Source organism: Leptonychotes weddellii, chromosome 8 (genome assembly GCF_054177405.1).
Source record: "Leptonychotes weddellii isolate Sample4059 chromosome 8, ASM5417740v2, whole genome shotgun sequence".
Classification (NCBI taxonomy): Eukaryota; Metazoa; Chordata; class Mammalia; order Carnivora; family Phocidae; genus Leptonychotes; species Leptonychotes weddellii.
The window spans coordinates 1317641-1331676 of NC_138376.1; the positions used below are offsets into that span (position 1 = coordinate 1317641).

The 14036-nt window shown below is 43.2% G+C and overlaps 3 non-coding genes across 3 annotated transcripts; 1 reads left to right on the plus strand and 2 right to left on the minus strand.

Annotated features, from left to right (window-relative positions):
* Positions 1 to 3386: 3386 nt before the first annotated feature.
* On the plus strand, positions 3387 to 3469 carry TRNAL-UAA (transfer RNA leucine (anticodon UAA)). The gene has a single exon. It is a non-coding gene; the product is annotated as a tRNA-Leu (tRNA).
* An 8294-nt stretch (positions 3470 to 11763) lies between these two features.
* On the minus strand, positions 11764 to 11836 carry TRNAR-ACG (transfer RNA arginine (anticodon ACG)). The gene has a single exon. It is a non-coding gene; the product is annotated as a tRNA-Arg (tRNA).
* Positions 11837 to 13355: 1519 nt separating this feature from the next.
* TRNAS-CGA (transfer RNA serine (anticodon CGA)) lies at positions 13356 to 13436 on the minus strand. Its single transcript has one exon. It is a non-coding gene; the product is annotated as a tRNA-Ser (tRNA).
* Between the last annotated feature and the right edge of the window lie 600 nt (positions 13437 to 14036).

Genomic DNA, 14036 nt, shown 5'->3' on the forward strand with positions numbered 1-14036 from the left:
CTGCAGCAGACGCCCGGGAAATGTCTTCATCTGTCCCAGGCTCGTGTCTCGGAGCTTGTAAGACGCCCTGTCCTTCATCTCTCGATGACTGAAGATTGTCCTGTAGGAACCAGAGCCAGCTGGTGAGCCCAGGACTTGTCGCTGGACCACGCGATGGGGAACCACAGGTGGAGTGGGATGCCCAGCATCCCAACGCTAGCCTTGGTGAAGGGCTGGGCAGCAGGGACAAGCCGTCGTCCCCGGACAGGTTGGGCTCACTTTCTTTTGACTGCCTGGGGGAGGCAGGGTACCAAACGTTCTTCTCCCTGCCAGGGGGACAAAAGGCCCACAGGCTCCTTTCTTTTTGAAGCTGAAGGATCTGGAGAATTGAAATCCCATCAGACAGGACACCCACTCGAGTGTTTTTTTCTCATGCTGGCAGCCTGTCGGGATCTTGGTCGTGGTGAGATTCATTCAGACACCTGCTTTTAACACTCCTAAGACACTTTCTTGAGATTTGAAAACGAAAGATGGGCAGTGCTCATGCAAAAATGTACAGCAAGAAACAAATCGCCTGAATGGGTTTGGGAAAGTTTAAAAAACACGGCAGAAAAAAACTAATTCATGGGCTACTCACCAGCGAGGAGTCCTGGAGGAAGGACAGTGGTAGTCCAGTCAGCATGTGTCGGAATTTAGGACGAGTCATCAGAAGTAGCAAGCAGCTTGCAAATGAAGTTCTGATGATGTCCTACATGACTTTTATTCCTTTAGTTTAACCCCATTAGATTGAAATGGTCAGTGGTGAAATGAGAAATGGGGAAATCCGACATAAAAAATTCTTCTCTAGCCTCTTTAGTATTTTGATCCCAATATAAATGGTGGCTCCCTAGCACCACCCACTATTTCAGGAACCCTTTGGGTTCCGTAGTGATGAAAAATCATTGTCAGTCAGAGAGGGACCTGATTATAATTATGGAAAATTAAGCACAACATTTGCTTTCTCTCCATCCCAAACTATGCTAGAAAGGGCATCAGGAGTGTTTGAAGGCTTAAATGCACAAGGACAAAAAGAGGAAAAGTGCAGAGCAACAGTAAGGTTTTGAAAACCAGGGAGCAGAATGATTACTGTGATGAAGGACAAAAGTTTATTAGGTATCTTTTTAAAAAACCTTTCTTTTTAAGGTTCACAAGTGTTGTTACATGAACATCTAGTCTATTACACCTCATAGTTTCATAATATTCATCATTATGCTTTTACCACGCTTACCTGTCTACTATTCATCATCTATTACCCATTACCAATGATGGCGTCAAGGTTGAGTCTGATTCTGAAGGACCAAAAATAATGCTGCAATTAACATCCACTTATGACTCAATCTGTGCCTTTCTGAGATTTTTGGGGGCGATGAGGAATGAGAATCATATACACCTAGGAGCAGAATATCTGCATCATTGGATTTGATTAATCTTGAGTTAAAATTATTAGACTGCTCTCCAGGGTGGCCGCATCAGCATAAACTTCCATCAGCAGGACACGTGGATTCGGATATCCTCACACCTGCAATAATGGACACATCCAGGCTTCTAATTCTTCAAATTCAATGTAGGTAGAGTAAAATCTCAATCATTTTGCATTTTCATACATTACTAATAATACTAAATGTTTTAAATCTTTGTTAATCTTTTCAGATTCTTCTTTATCTTGGCTTTGATGAGCATCCTGTTCCTATTCTTCACCCATTTTATGTTGAATTTTCTGCCTGATTTTGCGGATTTTCATGGCTTCTTACTACATAACATGGATGAAGCTGTCATTGTTAAATGTTTCACATATCTTCTACCTGTCCATTGATTTTCCATTGTGGCCTTCATTGAACATACTTTTGATTTGGATAAGGTAAACTATACCAACTGTTTGTGCTTTTAGAATTTTTGTTAAGTCCTCTCTGACCTCTGGGTCACAAAGACATTTCTCTACATACATTTCTTTAATTTTTACCTCTCACATTTAGGTATTTACACTCTCTGAGTATATTTTATAAACTCTATAGATATTTCTACTCTTTGTTAAGAATCACAATAATAGAGGCAACAAAAGCAAAAATAAACAAGTAGGACTATATCAAATTAAAATCTTCTGCACAGCAAAGGAAACCACCAAAAAAATAAAAAGGCAACCTATGGAATGGGAGAAAATATTTGCAGACCGTGTGTCTGATACGGGGTGAATATCCAAAAACATTCTTTATGAACTCATACAACTAATATAAAGAAAACAAATAAAGTGGGCAGAGGATCTGAAGAGACATTTTTCCAAAGAAGACATCCAGATGGCCAACAGACACATGACACGATGCTCAACACCACTCATCATCAGGGAAATGCAAATCAAAACCACGGTGAGCTATCACCTCACACCTGTCAGAATGGTTATTACGAAAAAGATAAGAACTAACAAGTGTTGGCAGGAATGTGGAGAAAAAAGGAACCTGTCGGGGATTCTAGAAGCCATCACAAACTTTCAATACAACCCCCCAAATGCCCATCTGGAACCTGCTTTAATGAGTTCTTAAACCCAGTCCCTTGACTGAAGTGTTTGAGTGTCTTACTGACTTAGTAGATTATGTGCACCTGACTCAGTGCCTAGCACATGGTAGGTACTCAGGAAAGAGATTTCATTAGTGGAGAGTTAGAACTCTTGGTTACAATACTTCCTTATTAAAACCAGTATCACGTGTTAAACTCCAAACTCCATATGTGTGCAGTAGGGTTTTCTAAACTTACTGTAAGGGTAGTTTGTCTCAATATTAACTGTCCTCTGGTTCCAGACTCAAAATCCTCACCTGGACAGTCAGAGTCATGGGTTTGGAACGGGGGCTTAGATTCAGCAGGCAAACCAGTGTTGTCTGATGAGTAATGAGCAGTGTAGACACCACCTTTGTAGAGTTATGAGAAATAGTTCATGCGGCTGCATTTTCTCCACCTCTTACTCCACTCCCTTTCCTTTGTGGTTTTCTTTCCAAATCCACTAAAAGAAGGGTCTTCTCTTGAGCATAAGTGGTGACAAAGTGAGTTGAATCTGACAACGTGAGTATTCCGGTAACATCATGTGCTTTTTCTGTCACAATATTTCTCATTTTAATGCAAGTCTGCGAGATCAGGGATGTTTCAGTCTTTTCCTAACACCCATTATAATGTATGGTACAAATTAGTGATTAGAATAATTGTTGAAAATAAACATTTCCGTTAGTGTTTTTTCTCCCCCAAGAAGCATTTTAAGGACTTGTTTCCTCCCCACACATTAAAGCCTGGTCACCTGATTTCCCAGGTATATTCATAACCTTCTAGGGACTAGGAATTCTCTGAATTCTAACTTAGTAATTTTGACAAGAAGGTTTACATGTGCCACCGGGATGGCCGAGTGGTTAAGGCGTTGGACTTAAGATCCAATGGGCATGTGCCCGCGTGGGTTCGAACCCCACTCCCGGTAGGTGTGAGATTAGAATTCCCTTGTTAAGAGCTGGGACTTGGTCCAGCATTGCAGCTCGGTCTGACGTTTTATTATCCAAGAGTTGACAAACTCTATCATTGGTTCATTCAGGTAATCGGCATATAATGTCATCACTGACATATTCCTATTAAAATCCACTGTCTTCTTAAGTTGTTTCTAGGTGTTCCTTTCCTTTATCTTTCTTCCTGTTTTTGAAACTTATGAGCATTTTACATGGTTTAATTTTATCTTCACTACACTATTGTGAAGATAAAATTGTTTTTCATGTCTTTTTTTTTTTTTTTCATGTCTTTTAAAATGATCTGGACTGGTTTCCCAAGGGTTTTCTAGACACACCTACAGTTAGCCTGGGTCTCCTTTCAAATGGCATATTCCGCGGCTGCTTGGGTGAGCAGCTTGCAGCAACAGACTAGCCCTCTCTGCTTTGGGCCATCGTTGTGGTATTTGCTCTCGTGTCTACAGTACAGCACGTCACTACTTCTGCTTTATGCAGTCGATCCTATCGAGAGTGATTAAAATTGGGGAAAATGTGCCTTCTGTGTGCCTGCATTGTAAACACTTCTGTGGATATTCAGTCCTTCCTATCTCTCTGGCTTCCTGTTCCTTCGTCCTGAATTCCTTCTCACATCTCCTGTGGTGCAAGTCTGCTAGATTTTGTCTGGACATATATTTCTATCTTCTTCATTTCTGAAAAATATTTTTTGCTTGGTAGAGAATTCAGGGTTAACAGTTTTTTGGGGTTTTTAAAATTATTATGATTTTTGGTCTCTCATCACTTGGAAGTGTCATTCCCTTGTCTTGTGACATACGTAATTTCTGGTGAGAAGTCTGATGTAACTTTTATCTTTTTCAGCTATATATAATATGTATTTTGTTCTTTGATTGTCTTCAGTATTCTCTCTTTTATTTGTTTTCAGCAGTTTGAATAGGAGGTAAATAGGGTCCCCCCCCCACACACATATAAAATGCTTAGGATTCTCTGGTCTTGGAGCTGTGGCTTGATTTCATTATTTTGGGAAAGTACTCAGTCATTATCTCTTCAAATATTTCTTCTGTTCTTTTCTCTCTTTCTTTGCTATTTGGGATTTCAATTACAAACATATTAGACCACTTGACATTGATCAATAACTCTTCAGTGATTTTTTTTCAATCTTTTTTTTCTTGCTGTTTCAGGTTGGGTAGATTCTATTGACCCTCCTTCAATTTCCCCTCAGATCTCTGGGGTCTACTGGTGAGCCATTAAAAGGCATTCTATAGCTCCGTTACCGTGTGTGTGTGTGTGTGTGTGTGTTTTAATTTAGCATATCCATTTGACTTTCAGTTTCCAACAATCTACTGAAATTTCTCATCTGCTGATGTATGTGGTCCATCTTTTCCACTAGAGCCTTTAACATAATAATCATGGGTATTTGAAATTTCCTTTCTGACAGTTCCATTATGTGGGACATCTCTGAATCTCACTTTGTTGATTGCTTTTTCTCTTGACAGTGCATGGTCTCTTCTTGTGTTTATGAGTGTCTGATGCTTTTTCATTAGCGTAGTATTAGGATGGTAGCCGGTGAGGCAAATAGTATTTAGGCTGGAGATGGATATGTCCCTTTTACTAAGCTATTGATGTGTGAGGTTGAATCAGTCTAAGCAGGAGTTGAGATATGTTTGTGGTTTATTGTTGCTATGATCTCCTTCTGGGCACAATTGGCTTTGAATTCTTTTGGCACTATTTGGGTTTAGGGTGAGGTTGAATTTTTCAGAGCGCTATTTCAGTGGTTTTGTGCTACCCTCAGCTTTAGGCCTTCTCTGTGTGAGTTTCAGAGAGGGTTTCTCTCCTTGGATTTCTTGCCTTCCCCCAGGGCTACCCTTCCATTTCTTGGTAGCTAGTGTTTGCTCGTCCAATGGGTTGTGCAAGAGGCTTTCTGTCACAGTTCAGCCCCAGACTTGTGATATTCTGTGACCCTGGGTCTCTGAGGTCTGACTTTCTCAGTCAGCCTCTCCTCCTTCCCCCCTCTCCCCCAACCCGGCAGTTGACATTCTCTAATATTCTGGGCCCATATGGTTTTTTGACACTCCCCCAGGGGAGAGAGTTTTATTCTTTTGTACTTTCTTCAGTTTCTAACAGTATTTGTCTCTTTTCCCTCAGTGTTTAGGACTTCTTTATTTGGGCGCTGACGCTCCCCTCTGCCAGGCCTGGACCCCTGAAGGAGGCTTTCTCTGCTCTCTTTCCTTGTCCCAGCCTTTCTTGTGAGTGCTCAGTGAAGTGTGTGCAACCTCCCTCCAATATATCCCTGCCTGCCCACACCTGGACTTTAGCAGTTCATTACAAAATGATGACTTTTAGCTGGATTTTTCTTACCCTCTTGCATGGAGGCCCCATCTTCCTCCTGCAGGTTTTGGGAGAGCCAGTGTTCATGTCCCATTTCTACTTGGAAGTACCTGTTTTCCTTAGATTTCAAACTATTTGGTTGCTCTGAGACCTCAGCTCTCTCATGGGTTCACAGAAGATTATGAACTGAGAAAAGTTGTTCTTTGGCAGTAATATAGTTCTTAGACATCCTCAGAATGACTAACCAATTTCTCTGAGTGGAGCATAATCTTATTTTGTTTGGGAATAACAAATTGTGGAATATTTTAAGGAAAACTGTTGTATAAAACTCTACCATGGTAACCTTAGACCTTAGAGAGGTAGCTTTGGAATAAAACCTTGGCTGCAGTAGGCTACTTGGGCAAGCCCTATGTGCACATCAGGGGAGAAATCACCACAGAGCTAAGAGTGACATCAGATGAGGACTGTGGGACCCAGACTTGAAGACCCAATAAAAATACACTAAAAAAAAAAAAAGATTATGGTTTTTTAAAATTATCTAGATTTTTGGCTGTTAGGTTAGGAGCAACACTCTTTCCAGCCTTCTTCATGTGAGCTGGAAGCTGGAGTCCTGTAGGACTGTCATCTGAACATAAGTGGTGTCATACTATTCATTATCTATGATATTATTTTACTGACCTTCTGGGTATCTCGCATGATGAGAAATCACAGGAAGTCAGAGATAGATCTGCTTGTAAAGATGGCATATTTAAGATGGGCATTTGATGGCTCTCTACCCAAAAATCTACTAAAAAAGAAAGAAAAGGGGTGTTTTGAAGGCATAAACGCACAAGGACAATAATGGGAAAATAAAGAGCTAGCACCAAAATTTTGAAAAACAAATGGCAGAAGGACTAGCATGATACACAGGATGGGTTGTTGTAAGCCAGAATTGGGAAAAGCTAAATAAAAATGTAACTTATCTTGTGGAAACGAACCCCCTAAATTAAAAAAATTGTGGGCTGCAGGTATTTAGACATGGACAGTGAAAGTAAGGCAAAGAACAAAATTTATTTGAACGTCACTTTTAAGGAATTTCAAGCTGTAGAACCTCTCCCTCACTTTCAAGATATGGGGAGACTACCCCTCCAAACTGTGGCAGAATATTTGGAAGTGAGTGAAACAGAAGCTCACCTGCCTGGAAGACTAACAAATCTGAAAGGTGTATACCAGTCTGTGAACCATTCTGTCTTATCTTGGATCCAATTCATAGTTAGGACTGTAATATCCTGCAGTGGACTGGAAGATTTTTGTTTCTGAAAATCTGCCCAGCCCACTTATGGATGCTGACAGGAAAGATTTTCCCAACCAAACGGCCCAGCCATGTCAATCGGACGTTAATTTCCCCTTTAAGAGCTCCACGCAAATGCCCTGAGCTTCTGGTCTGGCAGGAATTGGATGTGGGAGTGGGGTCTGGGCAATGGGTCTTGATACTGCCAATCTTACCCTTGGCCTTCTTCAACACCACCCTCACTGCTGGTCGAAGTGGGGGTCCAAGCTCTCCGCTGGGCCTTTTCAGGTGGTGATGAGAGAGTGGGGGTTTGGGACACCGTGTTTTCTGCGGTGTGTTGTTGGAGTAGAGTGTTACTGTCTGAACGTTGTCTGTCTTGCTAGGCTGCTCTTTTCCTCGTCTTGTGGCTACAGAGAGATGACTTTCCTGTAATTTTCTGGGTGGTAGGTGCGTCTTTTGTTCTGCTGAGGCAACTGTGGGTGGGTTCCTAGAAGGTCACCAGAAAGACCAAGCCATGATTAGAAACTTGGAATGTTGGGGCGCCTGGGTGGCTCAGGTTGTTGAACGTTGAACGTCTGCCTTTAGCTCAGGTCATGATCTCAGGGTCCTGGGATCGAGTCACACATCGGGCAGACGCTTCACGACTGAGCCACCCAGGTGTCCCATAAATAAAACCTTAAAAAAAAAAAAGAAACTTGGAATGCTCTGTCCTTCCCCCAGTTCTCTTAAGAAGGGAAAAGAAAGAAGAGTTAATGATCAGTCACCACATGATGAAGCTTCCATAAAAATCCCAAAAGTATGGGATTCAGAGAGCTTCCAGGTTGGTGAACTCACCTCACCTGGAGGTACAAACCCAAAGTACTGGGGGTGTGTGGGGGGGGATGTGCTCCAGCTCCTGAGGGACAGACACTCCTATGCTTGAGACTCTCTCAGAAGCCCCCGCCCCCATGCATCTCTCCATGTGGCTGTTCATCTGCATCCTTTATCACACCCTGTAATGAACTGCTAGATGTATGGAAGTGTTCCCTGAGTTCTGTGAACTGTTCTAGCAAATAATGGAATCCAAGGGGGAGGAGCTCCTGGGAACCTCCAGTTTGTTGCCAAGTCGGACAGAGTTGGGGGTCACCTGGGGCTGACTAGCTGCCGTTGGTGTCTGAGGTGAGTGCGGTCTCCTGAGACTGAGCTCGTAACCTGTGCGATCTGACACGACCTCCAGATAGACAGTCTCAGAACTGAGTTAAATCCAAGACATCAGCTAGTGTTGAAGAATTGCTTGGTGGGAGGAAAGACCCCACACGTCTGGTGACCACAAATGCAAAGGGTTCTGTGTAAGGAGTAAAGGAGACACACAGGAGAAAATTTAAATACGCCTCTCACTCTCAAATTCATCCTTTTAGACAGCCTTTTGAAAAGGGATCTGGGCCTTCACTTTTTTTTTTTTTGTACCTGCAGGCACAGAAATTCTGACAGTAGGGGGCGCTGGAAAGACATTGCAGGAGGAAGGGGTTTGTTTTCTCCGTGGGGAGTTCCTAGCCCCTCCGCCTCAGCTCCATTCTACTGACTTCCAAAAAAGTGGAGAAAGGAAATTGGATATTCCCTGATCCATTTACAAACAGTTACTGGACATCACGTATGGTGACTCTTCCAGGATGCAGAAAGAATTAAGAGCAGTTGCGGGGATCATGTAAAATCAAAAACAGCGTTTCCAGTAACTGCTGGAGCCCGTATTACCAGCTCTCAGATGATAAAGTCAGAGGTCAAAGACAAAATATTTCAATTATTGCAAAGCAAATCACTGATAATCTCATTGCATAGGGAAGGGGCATTGTCATCAGACGAGAATTCTGAATTTTCTGGTGTCTAAAAATAGTTTGTGGTGCTTCAGTCATGCGCTGTGAGGAGTGATTTTTCATGCAAATTTTTACGCATTCCATCCAGTCTCTGTCTCTTCTTTGAAAACTTCTCTTACCGCCACCTTCTGAAACTGAAGGCATCTATAAAGTAAACATCAGGCTTTTAGTCTTCCACATCATACAACAATTGAGTAACTCAGGTTTCATCAAGAATAAATCCTCCAAACTGTCTTCAACAAAACTAGGACTAACATTTTCAAAATGACAAAGCCTGCAGACAGAGCCTCACCAAACTGCAATCCAGACTCTTCTGTTTACTAAGCAGGTTCTTTCACCCGACGACTCACAGAGCCCTCTTGCATAGAAAAAAAGGCAGGTAAAGAAATATAGTATGAAAAATTTTCATATTCACACACTAGGAATTGCTTTTGCAGAAGAATACATGCATTTTTTGGAGTAAAAAACAGATTCTTTGGAATGTGACACCACCACGGAGTCTGCCCCAAAGAACCACATCCTGGCAAATTAATTGCACTTTACTGATGTTACCACATCAGTAGCCACAAGAAGATGTGAGACTTAAAACTATATAATAAGTAATTTTAATTTTCCAAGTAACCATATTTAAAAAGTATAAATAAATAAGTGTAATTAATTGTAATGTTATATCCCAAATATTATAATCCAACATGGAATCAATTAAAAAACCCATGAATAAGAAATCTCACCTTTTTTTTTTTTTTTTTTGGAATTAATTTTTAGAAACATGTGCTAATGGCTATTGTTTTGGACAGTGCGGCTCTAGAACATTCTGGGGAAAAACGAAAAAAATTTTTCTTCACCAAATAATCTCTGTTGATGTTTTTATGGGGAAGAGAAGTTCCCAAACTGCAGATTTAAAAAAAAAAAAAAAGCCTAAGTTTTCTCCTTTAGGTTCAAGAGTGTGATTATTATATCAAAGGTCTTTTTGTTTGAGGGGGAGATGGAAATGGACTTCTTTCTAAAACGAGCCACCAAAAAAGGGAGGGGGGAAGTATTCGATGAAATTTACACGTTTCTAACAAAAATCTTGAGGAAAACAAAAATCTTGAGAGTAGACACGGTCGGTTACCTTAAAATTAATTACCTTGGGAAAAAATTAGTTACCTTGGTTCCAGCCTAGTGGAATAGTGCTAAAGTAGTGATTTTCCTCTCCGTACGGACGCTGTTTTTTCACTCTACCGTGCAAGTTCCGTGTTGGTGTTAGCGGTAAAAAGCGGGAGATAAACTACAACGCACGAGTCCAGCAGTGAAGTACGGTCCGCGGGCCCGTCGCGCCAGCATCCCGTTGCTTAAACTTCGCCGGCTGCATCCCAGGACCCCATGTGGCATCTCCGGGAGCCAGGCCCAGAAAACTGCGTTTAGTCCTCCCTCCCAGTGATTTTCCCGCGCGCTAAAATTTAAGAAGCATTTATTTTAGGAAGCTCTAAATCCTTTGGACCATTCTTCCGTCCTTCCCCACCTTTTAATTCGCTTTCAGCTGGACAGACCGTGTATCCAGCCGGGTCTGGACGCGTGGCAGGCTCCCCAGCGCCCCCTCACAACGCACGCTGTCCGGCGCCAGCCCATTTTTGTAAGATGAAGACGTGTATGTCCGCCCCTGAAGGTCTCTTTCGCTCGTCTGTGTTCACGCCCACCCCCCACGCTGTCCCAGGGGTCGCGCGCAGGTGCACCTGCAGAGGAGGCCCCCCTGTTTGGAGAGACCCCGCCAAAGGCTGCTGCTCCCTCGTCTCCCTAACATCCTCGGCCTCTTGTCTGCTCCACGTCTGTCTAGGATCCTTTACGACCCTGAACAGTTTCCTAGGGTCCGTCCTCCGCGGGGAGGCGCCGGCGCTGCGGGCCACACCGCGGGGCGGGGCGGGGACAGGGAGGCCGAGTCGCTTCCGTGGGTGGGAACGTGGATCTTTGCGGAGATCGGCGAACTGAGGGTCTAAGCGAGGCTCTGATTTCGTTTGTCCACAGCCGCGTCTTTCTTGGTTCGACGTTTCTCCAGTGGATGTCCCTCCTCCCTCCTCCGGGACCGATGCTCAGGGACAGAAAGTGTGCAGGAGAGAGAGAGCCCTGCCCAACGGGGGGAAACTCCGTGAAGAAAATACTGGTTTGTATTTTTTTTTTCTTTGACGCTTCTTTGATTTTTAAATATTAAGGTATAATTTACATACCATAAAATTCACAGAAAAGTGTACAATTCAGTGGTTTTTAGTGCATCCCGATTTGTGCAACCATCACCCTTATCTAACTGCAAAAGATTTCCATCACCCCCCAGCAAATTCTGTACCTTTCCACCTTTCCCAGATCCTGGCAGCTACCATCTCTGTGGATGTGCCAATTCTGGACATTTCCTATAAATGGAATCATACCCTGTGGCCTTTTGCGTCTGGCTTCTTTCACTCAGCAGATGTCTTCAAGGTTCATCCAGGTTGTAGCATGTATCAGAACATTCCTTTTTATGGCCGAGTAATATACCTCATGTGATTCTTGAAGTTGTCTTTCCAAAGATCTTTCAGTCAACTGTCAGTATGGCAAAAGGAACTTGAGGAAGAGAGACGATTTGAGCCCTCATTCCGATTTACCGGATAGCCAGGGCTGCCCCCGAGGTGAGGAGCCAGATGGGATGAATTACCTTCCAAAGCACTTTGAGAGTTTGTTTCTCTTACCAATTTGAAGAACGTGCACGTGTAGAAAGACATTTTTTGAGAGTTTGCTTCTCTTACCAACTTGAAGAAACACAGAAAGACATTCTTTCGAGAGAGAAAAAAAAGAGAGAGAGAGAGAAAAAAAAAAGGAAGGTCGAGCCAGCCAGGAGTCGAACCTAGAATCTTCTGATCCGTAGTCAGACGCGTTATCCATTGCGCCACTGGCCCCCCTGGTTAAGAGGTGTTGATTATTTATTATTCATTAGAATCACTGAGTTGCTTCCTGATGTAGGCAGAAGTGAGCCGAAGGAGAGAGACCTGTGGTTTCCGGTAAAGCGGACTGATTGGGATTAGCTTGCATGAGTTACATTCCGGTAAAATAGTTGCATTTCTGAAAGGATTTCCTGCCTTGAAACATCATGTGTGTGACAGAAAGTCGCTTGCATTGTTTTTTTTCATTTATGTGCATGCTTGTTTCTATTGTTCCTACCTGTGAACGCTTCAGTAGTTTATGCAGTCGGTCCACTGGTCCATCAGCAATCGCATTTTTAAAAAATTTTTTTATTGTTATGTTAATCACCATACATTACATCATTCGTTTTAGATGTAGTGTTCCAAGCAATCGCACTTTTCTTATGTACTTAATACTGAGGCTATGTGTGGATCAATTTTTAGTAATCCACATCATTTAAAACTTTGATATAATGACAAGGAAAGTGGAATAAAATGCACTACTGAGTTATTAATCATATGTTTTCCACTGCACTCCCCAAAGAGCCAAAACGTGCTGGAGGAGATGATTTCAGACTCTATGCAGCAGAACAGACATTCAGAAACACCCACCCTCCCAAATTAGGCCACTGTTTGGCAAGAATTCAAGGTAAATATTTGAAGAACCCAATTCACATAGGAACTTAGAAGTTTGGATTTATAATTATAGAATTAAAGACCACCCGTCATTATTACGTAAATCGGCTAGGTGTATTAAAGTGCTCGATACAGGCGGAATAGACGCTTGGAAACACAAAGCATCTGTAAGTGAGGCCGGTCCTCTCCTCTGAGGGCGAGAAGCAGAGGGGCTTGGGTCCTCGGGCAGCCAGGGTGCACCCAACTCCTGCCCCACTCCACTTACTGCCTTGGCCAAATCGTTATTTTCTCTTTGCTTCGATTTCCTCATTTCTGTACGATGCTTTAAAGAGCGCTTGGCGCGCGCACACGCACGCACGAATGGATCTTTATGATCCTAGACCTTTACGTTTTCCACCAGCCTGTTTTAGGTTTGTTTGCTTGCTTTTCCTTTTTCTTTTTTTAAATACCAGAGAACTCTTTGAGGAAGCTTGCCTACATTTCTATTATCAGCACGGGGTATTTCATTAAAGAGTTTTAAAAAGAAAATTTCCTGGTTCTCTTTGCCCCTGGGGTCTGCCTCCAGATTTCATAATCCCAGTACAGGACAAGCAGCTATTCTGAGCGCGGAATCCCAGGCTTTGCTTGCCGGGGCCTAAAGAGGCAGCGCCCGCGCACGAGGGGGTGGAGGGGGGGATGGCCGGCGCTGGGCTCGGCGAAGGGTCCAAGTGCCGAGATACACCGAGCGGTGCTTCAGAAAGGCGGGGGGCAAATCAACACAGACCTCTGGAAGGGAAGCTGCCTTCCTACTTTCCAGTTTGCGGAGTAAGATGAAAAGCTGAAAATAGAGCTGTTGGTGAGAATTTCATTTTGTAGTTGGGATAGAAAAAGCACCACGAAGCGCTGTGAGCAGGATTTGAACCTGCGCGGGAAACCCCATTGGATTTCGAGTCCAACGCCTTAACCACTCGGCCATCACAGCCCTGCGCGGGCGGGGAGTTTATACATTAGAATACACATTCGTACAAGGCCCCGCTTACAGTCCGGTCTTACCAATGCTGGTTGCTTCTGCTCATTTGGCATGTTCACTTCAAGCGGGACACAGAAAGAAATCACACCCGAGCCCCTTCGTCAGGTCTCTCCACCCAGCCCTTGCCCAGCTCCCTCCAACCCAACCCCATGCTGCCAGGCCCCAGGCCGCAAAATCTCACCCCTCCGAGAGAAGGCAATATTCCAGCATCACAAGAATCCTTGATTTTCAGCATTTTTCTACAGTCTTCATGGGTTGCCTGGTTTTACTTCATAGTTGGCAGGAAATGAAGTGAGGAGTTGTATCCAGAATCCTATTCAGTTGTGCTCTCCACAGAAAATACTGGGCTTTGCTGATGTGGAGGACAAGTCGTCAGCACCGACCAATGTTCCAAACGCAAATACCCTTTGATACAGCATTTCCACACATACACAGGATCTGCTTGCACACCTGAGAGGTTATACTGTGCTTAAGTCTACTCTCTGCAGCATTAACGGTAATAACAAGATTGGGAAAAACCTAATTATTCAGAATTATTTAATTAGATAAATC